The sequence below is a fragment of the Microtus oregoni genome, unplaced genomic scaffold (assembly GCF_018167655.1).
Source record: "Microtus oregoni isolate MIOR12 unplaced genomic scaffold, Mior012 000027F_ref0000203, whole genome shotgun sequence".
Lineage (NCBI taxonomy): Eukaryota > Metazoa > Chordata > Mammalia > Rodentia > Cricetidae > Microtus > Microtus oregoni.
The window spans coordinates 16,683,979-16,691,952 of NW_024543086.1; positions in this window are offsets into that span (position 1 = coordinate 16,683,979).

The following is a 7,974-nucleotide window of genomic DNA, read 5'->3' on the forward strand; positions in this document are numbered from 1 at the left end:
TTCTAGGAATAATATCTCTTCTGGGAATGACAAAAATAGGAGACCTCGGCATTCAGGTATATGTAGGAGATGCGGTAAAGGCAGGCATTGGTCCAACGAGTGTAGGTCAACAACAGACAGACGGGGCAATCCGCTATCATCGGGAAACTCCTTGGGGGGCCTCTCGCAGGCCCCCAAGCCAACAGTGGCCCAGTCATTCCCAGTCACAGTGGAGAATGTGCCTCACCAAGAAAATTAAAAGCTCCAATTTCTGCTGTAAAAAGTAATACTGGTCTAAATGAAGAATTACGTGTGGAGGATGAGTCAAAAAACCCAATAGGACAGAGTAAACGTATATTTTGGCAGACTTCTATTAATGATCAAAGACCAAAGCTAAGAGTCTGTATAAATGGCACTTTTATTGAAGGCTTATTAGACACAGGTGCCGATGTAAGTATCATTACCCCAGAATCTTGGCATCCGAATTGGCCTCTTCAAGAGGTAGATGTTCAGTTCCTAGGAATTGGAACCCTATCTCGTGTAAAACAAAGCACAAGATGGGTTGAATGCATAGGGCCCGAAGGGCAAATAGAAAGACTAAGGCCATATGTAGCCAATATTACCATAAATTTATGGGGCCGTGACCTGCTACAGCAATGGGATACCCAGATTAACATTCCTGTATTTCCAGGAACTCATAATTCTGGGAAGGATATGATGAGGTATTATGGAAAAAGGTCACCAGCCATTCAGGCTGTACAAGAACATACAGCAAATACCAAACCTTTAGAGGTACCAACAGCCCTACCTTTAAAATGGCTAACTGAGAAGCCAATATGGACCAAACAATGACCTCTAGCTGAAGATAAACTACAGGCATTGGAACAGCTGGTGCAAGAGCATCTAGATGCTCACCATATTGAAGAATCAACCAGCCCTTGGAATTCTCCTGTGTTTGTTGTAAAAAAGAAATCTGGTAAATGGAGAATGGTGACAGATCTAAGAGCTGTCAGCAAAGTAATTCAACCTATGGGCCCACTACAATCTGGAATTCCTTTGCCTTCTCTGTTACCAAAAGGATGGCCTCTTATAGTTATTGATTTGAAAGATTGTTTTTTCACTATACCGTTACAAGAAAAGGATAGAGAAAAATTTGCCTTCACAGTGCCTACTTATAATAATTCTCAGCCTAATAGGAGATATCAATGGACTGTCCTCCCACAGGGTATGCTCAATAGTCCTACATTGTGCCAATATTTTGTAAGTAAGCCATTGGAAATAATTCGTAAACAATTCCCCAAGTCCATAATTTATCATTACATGGATGACATCTTGTTATCTGATTCAAATAAAGATATTTTAGAAAGGATGTTTGAAGAAGTAAAGAAAGTCTTGCCTAGGTGGGGATTACAAATTGCCCCTGAAAAGATTCAAAGAGGAAATTCTATTAATTACCTAGGTTACAGAATAGGGTTAGAGAAAATTAAAACGCAAAAGGCACAAATTGGGAGAGACCGGTTAAAGACTCTTAATGACTTCCAAAGATTGTTAGGAGACATTTCCAGTCTATGACCAGCTGTTGGGATAACACCTGATCTAATAGTTCATTTAAACAAAACCTTAGATGGTGATAAAGATTTGAATAGTCCAAGAGAACTGACAGCTGAAGCAGAAAAGGAACTGACAATGATTGAGGAAAAATTACAGGAGGCACATGTGGATAGGGTGAACCCAAATCTTAGCTGCATCCTAGTCATATTGCCTTCCAGAATTTCTCCTACAGGGATTCTAATGCAGAGGGAAGATATTATTTTAGAGTGGATATTTATACCTAATAAACCAAGTAAAAAATTAAAAACTTATGTGGAAAAAGTCTCTGAATTAATTATAAAAGGTAAGCTGAGACTTCGTCACTAGCAGGTATAGACCCAGCAGAAATTATAGTGCCTTTTACTACTGAAGAAATAAAAAAGTTATGGGAGGACAATGAACCGTGGCAAAGAGCTTGTGCTAACTTTTTGGGAGTAATTAATAGCAACTATCCCAAAAGTGGTAGACTTAATCTCATAAAAAGAACTTCTTGGATTCTTCCTAGAATTGTACGTGATGCTCCAATAACTGGAGCCCGTACGTTCTATACTGATGCAAATAAATCAGGGAAAGCAGGTTACAAGTCAGATGAATTGAGTAAGGTGGAACAACGCCCTTATAATTCTGTCCAGAAGGCAGAATTATATGCCATTCTTATGGTGCTAAGGGATTTTAAAGAACCTCTTAATATAGTTACAGATTCACAATATGCAGAAAGAGTTATCTTGCATATTGAAACCACTGAATTTATACCAGATGACACAGAGTTGACTTCATTGTTTATCCAGGTACAAGACATAATCAGGAACAGGCTTTGTCCGATGTACATAACACACATCCGGTCCCATACAGGTCTGCCTGGTCCTCTAGCCCAAGGCAATGCTGAGATTGATCAATTATTGATTGGAAGTGTGTTGCAGGCCTCGGAATTTCATAAAAAGCATCATGTCAATAGTAAAGGCCTAAAGAAAGAATTTTCCATTACTTGGCAACAAGCAAAGGACATTATAAAGAGATGTCCTACTTGTTCTTTCTATAATCAAACACCGTTGCCTGCAGGGAGTAACCCAAAGGGTACTAAGAGAAATCAAATCTGGCAGATGGATGTGTTCCACTTTATGGAATTTGGTAAATTAAAATATGTACACCACACCATAGACACGTATTCAGGTTTTCAATGGGCTACTGCCCTGAGCTCAGAAAAGGCTGATTCAGTAATCACACATTTATTGGAAGTTATAGCCATCATGGGTATACCCGCGCAAATAAAGACAGATAATGGTCCAGCATATGTATCTAAGAAAATGAAATGCTTTTTTGATTATTATAATATAAAACACATTACAGGTATACCAAATAATCCTACAGGTCAGGCAGTTATAGAAAGATCAAATCGTACTATAAAGGATATGCTGAACAAACCGAAAGGGACTGAAAATACCCCCAGAAATAGATTACATAATGCTTTATTAACCTTGAATTTTCTTAACGCTAATGAGAAAGGAACGACAGCAGCAGAAAGACATTGGATAATGGAAAAGTCTGCTGAACTAAATCAACCGATTTATTTCAAAGATGTGCTGACCTCTCAGTGGAAGCCAGGAGATGTGCTACATTGGGGAAGGGGTTTTGCTCTTGTTTCCACAGGAGAAGAAAAATTGTGGATACCATCAAAATTAATAAAGTTTCTATTTGAAGAGGAGAAACCTCTTGGAAAGGAGAAATGACAACTCATCCACAACGATGATATTCATACAGGTGCTAAGAAAAACATATAGAATGGGGGCAGGGTTCTGTTCTTATCTCCACAGGAAAACACTCATCTTTGAGAAATTCAAGGGACCCTGGATGTTTGGATACTGACAGATGGAAAAATACCCGCCCAATAGGAAATATCAAGACAACTGAATGGGTTGTGTAAGTAATATTAAACCATATTTCTAAATTTATAAAGCTGGTTTTGAAGTTGGACTCTGGCTCAGTCCCTCTCCAATTCCAAGCCTGTTAGTAAGAGAAAAACCCAGAGTTTCTGGAGTTTCTGTCTCATGTCAAGAGCCATGATATGGGACAGAAAGAAATATGAGTTTAGAAAACATCTTTGCTTTTCTTCATATCTATCATACTTTTCATTGAATATATCTATCATGTCTTTCATTGAATATATATATATATGTCTATATATGTCTATATGATTAATGTTTAAGTTTTTCATAATGAACAATGAGTTTTTCCTGAAGTGACATTTGAAGTTTCCAGGAAGAAGATGGGGCCCCATAACAACAACTCCACCTGGTTGATATGACGTCATGATACTGATAGCGCTACTACAAGACCTACTTTTGGTACCAGCTGCACAAGACAGTTCCAACTTGGTTAGCTGAAATGGTGCACATCTTATACAACATTTTGGCCAGACCTGCACAAAATACTCAGAGACTATTGGCAATTTTAAAAGACATTGATCTTGAAATTTAACCATCATTTCACTTTCACAGGATCCCCCAGAAAGAACGTCGCCCCCATGACAGCTGGAAGTAATTCTAGAGGACGACGTCCCCTCTCCCAGTAAAGTTTGCCCTTGGGTTTAGGAACATCATTTAGGGGTTGATTATAATTAGTATACGATTGAGGGTTGGGGGAGGAATTTTATACGCTCAGGGATCATTTTGAAAAAAAAAAAAGAGGGATGATGGGATAATAGATTTGTAATTGTGAGTTACTGTTTTTAGACAAATACATTGGTATAGATTCTTGTATATTGATACAAAGTTAAATTATATTGACTATTGTACGCATGCATGTTTCTACCTCTGTTTAAAACATTTTTTATGTATTGACATATATTGTATTGATATATATATATATATTGTATATATTTACCATATTGCAGTGTACATTTCTACCTCTGATTAAGATACTTTTATAATGATTGTGTATTGATATATATTTACCTACTGCAATGTATATTTGTACATTGTTTATTTTTGGAGGTCATTGTCCTCATTTGTTTCACAGTAGTTTATTGTCTTAGTCTTTAAGTTAGATAGATATTGAGAATTATATAGACTAATAGTCATCTAAGTTTGTCATTTATAATAGACTAATCAGGTTCTTTAGATATATAGAGATTATACTCAGTATAGATAGATAATCTTCAACTTCTTCAAAGAGCTGTAGAAAATGGCCTTTAATCTAACTCAGAGTTTTGTGGTAGTGAGACACAATTGCTCCTGGCAACACCACTCTATTCCCGAGAGAATGTTGAGCACCAAAGACACTCCACCTGGAGCCTTCTTTTTGGCAGAACTGGCCTTTGGGCAAAGAAATGCCCCTACCTCAACGACTGACAAAGATACAGAGCGTACATCAATGGATAAAACAGGGCTGTCATATCCTGCCAAGACAGGGTAAGATAGTTTTGAAAAGTTGCTTGCCTTTGAAAATGGTATGTCAGTTATGTTAGGCCTTAGCCAAAGTTGGTTGCTTCAACGCTGCTAACGTGATTTTGGGTGATTGCCCAGGTAGCCAGTTGTCTCTGTGATTTGTTGCATGTTTTGGAAGTTGTTTTACTAAACTTCCTAATTACCCAGGTAACATTATTTCCCTTCTCAGATCTTTGATGGGGTTGAAGACTATATAAATGTAGTTACTTTCTCTCATGACTTGGCCAAGTTATTTATTATACAAGACCTAAGCTAGTTAGAATAGGATATTTGTACTTATTGTATATAATTTCATAGTAGGTTTAGAACTCTCATATTTAAACAAAAGGGGGAGGTGTTGCGGGAGGTCCTCCCACTCCTCCAGCCTATCACCGCTGAGGTACCAGCCCATTGGGGCGTGGTTTCTCTCCCTTTAAAAAAGCGGCCACTTCCCTCTCCTCTCTCTTCACTTCCTGCTCCGCCGGCGACTAGACTCCTTTCCTGGTTGCGTAGAGGGCTGTTGCCTGGGACAGTGATCTGTAAGTTTTTTCCCCTTTAAATAAATACCACCCTAATAATCATAACCCCGAATTGGTGTGGCATTGTTTGTGACTTACGCCTTCAAATCTTGGCTGTCAGCTGGATCTGAGATCCACTAAGACACCTCTTAGTGGGTGAGTCTGTGAGGAAAATTCCTGGGGAAGGATTAACTGAGGTGGGGGCACAGTGTGGGCAGAACCTTTTAAAGGTTGCTCAGGTTCGAAGAAATACCAGGGAAATGCTGTGCTTTTTGCCTACCCCCTGTCCTACTTGCTGGTGAGTGCATCTACCCTGTTGCTGCCGCTGCTGCATTCCATCACTGGCATCAGAACCCAGTTTCTTTAGTTTCCAACATCCACTGAAGACCAGTGACTCTCCAGGAATCCTCCAGGCCTTCAGCACTGGAAAGGCATGGCTAAACCACCCAGCCTTGTGGACTGAGCCACTACCAAATTCTCAGCCTCTCCAGTGTGCGGGTAGCCATTACTAGACTACACAGGCTGTATCATAGAATCCAGTCTGATAAAGGCCCTTTAGAATATGTAAAATATGCTTCTGTTCCTCTGGAGACCCTGACTGATACCCCTGGGGAGGGTAGGAAGGGGCCCAAGCAGAGCAACCCAGTGTCTGCCAGCCTTCTTGTTGTATGGGAGGGGGAGGGTAAATTTTATAACTCACTCCCTGGTGATCTTTCCTGCTGCCAGGGTATCCCTAGATAAAGGGAGTGGACTTGCTGCTCTGATGTTGGATTTCCCTCTGTATGCTGGTTATTTAACGAATAAAGAAACTGCTTTGAACCTATAGCAGGGCAGAATTTAGGTAGGCGGGGAAGACGGAACTGAATGCTGGGAGAAAGGAGGGTGGAGTCAAAGAGAAGCCATGTAGCCCCACCAGAGATAGACGCTGGAACTTTTCCTGGTAAGTCACAGCCTCGTGGCGATATACGGATTAGAAGAAATGGGCTAAATTAATATCTAGAGTTAACCAATAAGAAGCTAGAGCTAATGGGCCAAGCAGTGATTTAATTAATATAGCTTTCTGTGTGATTATTTCAAGTCTGGGCGGCTGGGACAAACAAGTGGCCTTCCTTACCACACAACTGAGGGGAAAGCTAGCAGGCAGAGAGTAGAAACTTCCTTCTTCCATATCCTTACATAAACTTCCAGCAGGAGGCCTGGCCCAGATTAGAGGCGAGCCTTCCCACCTCAAAGATCTGGATTAGAAGTGGATCTTCCCCCTTCAAATTAAGCACAAACCTCTCATAGGTGTGCTCCAGTTCAGGGTTTTAATTAATTCCAGATATAGTCAAGTTGATAACCAAGAATAGCCTTTCAGGTATTGGTGACACACACCTTTAATCCCAGCACTTGGGAGGCATAGACAGGTGAATCTCTATGAGTTTGAGGCCAGCCTGCCTACAAAACCAAAAAAAAAAAAAAAAGAATATGTCTTCTCAGCTGAGCGGTGGTGCGTGACTTTAATCCCAGCACTTGGGAGGCAGAAGCAAGCAGATCTCTGAATTTGAGGCCAGCCTGGTCTACAGAACATGTTCCAGGACATCCAGGGCTACACAGAGAACCCGTCTCCAAAAAACAAACAAGAAAAGAGTACTTAAAGGTGTCAGCCATGTCTGTGTTGGCTCAAGCCCACAGTCTGTAGTCATCAGCATTGCCACTGTAAAAACAAAAACAAAAGGAGTAGCCATCGCCTCTCCACCTCTCCCTCCACCCTGAGGGGTGAGAAGGTGGGTGGGTTAGAGGACCAAGTGAGATTGCTGACCCACTGGGCTCCTAAGGGACTCCTCTCATTCCATGCTGCTCTTGACAGATGTGCAGCTGGGGGACACTGGTGGGTCCTGAAGGCGGAAGAGGACAAGCACACTTGCTTTCCAGCACCAGCAGGCTCGCTGACTTTTTAGACAGACAAATACATTACAAGATAGGAAGTGCCCTACAGGGTCCCAGGACTCTAGTGAGTGCAAAGGGCTATCTTTGTCCCACTTAGAAACTGTAAGTGGCAGTCAAAATGAATGAGCAGCCATGGGTTGGCAGAAAATTATGAAAATGTCTATATTACTGAAAGTGGTCTACTGAATCAACAAAACCCTACCAGAATTCCAGGGATGTTTTTCACAGAGCTAGAAAAAAAATTCCTAAAATTCATACGGAAACACAAAAGATACTCCAAATAGCCAAAGCAATGGAGGCTGAGTCCATATCTCTCACCCACTACAAAAAAAATAAAATAAAATAAAATAAAATGGACCAGAGCCATTAATAAAGGATTGAAGTGCCAAACTTCTAGGAGAAAACATTTCAAGACAGGCAGGAACTTTCTGGAAGATCCCAGCAGCATGGGAACTGACTCCCAGAACTGGCAGGTGAGAGCACAGAGAACTTTCTCTCTCTCCCCCTCCTCCATATCTCTGTCTGTCTCTGTCTCT